The 636-nt window shown below is 46.5% G+C and overlaps 1 protein-coding gene across 1 annotated transcript in view; it reads right to left on the reverse strand.

The window, feature by feature from the left end:
• LOC106001776 (guanine nucleotide-binding protein-like 1) overlaps positions 1–636 on the reverse strand; it is a 9,920-nt gene that overhangs the window by 4,289 nt on the left and 4,995 nt on the right.

The raw sequence follows: 636 nt of genomic DNA on the forward strand, positions 1-636 counted from the left end.
AGAAATCCCAACTCAGGGCTGCCTGTACCATAGCAAACACTCTTCCTTTCACAACACCAAGTTAGCACAGAGGCCCCTGAGAGGGACAGCAGAGGGCCCTGGGAAAGACGGTGTATGTCAGAAATGGGAAGATGGAAAGCCAGGGTGAAATGGCCGGGAAGAGAAGCAACTGCCCACCAGGCAGGGAGGTTTTCAACACAACAACAACAAAAAAAAACAGTGAAAAGGAGGCGTCTACTTGGCATCCCTACTATTTTTTTGGGATGGGCTCTTCTTGGTTCCAAAAGCATCTGATACCACAACTTTGCCAAGGTCTTGTCACCTCTCCCATCCACAATGTAAGGGACCCTGGAACTAAATCAAACAGCCTCTGCCCACAATGGGAGCTGAGACAAAGCCCTTAGTCAAGGGGAGATTGTCTCTGACCACAGACTGAAAGGGCTCAGATCCAGAAGGGAGCTAATGCTTGCTGCCCTCCTGCTATGACAGCGATCCCTGCACTAGGAAATAAGAACCACAATGGGACAATGAATATTCACTGATCACCTCAGAACAAGGTTGGCATGTGGTTATGTACCACATAAATGGTAAAAATTTAACCATCAGTTAAATTAATAACCATTATTACTGTTATCA

This window comes from Dipodomys ordii, unplaced genomic scaffold (assembly GCF_000151885.1).
Source record: "Dipodomys ordii isolate 6190 unplaced genomic scaffold, Dord_2.0 Scaffold406, whole genome shotgun sequence".
Classification (NCBI taxonomy): Eukaryota; Metazoa; Chordata; class Mammalia; order Rodentia; family Heteromyidae; genus Dipodomys; species Dipodomys ordii.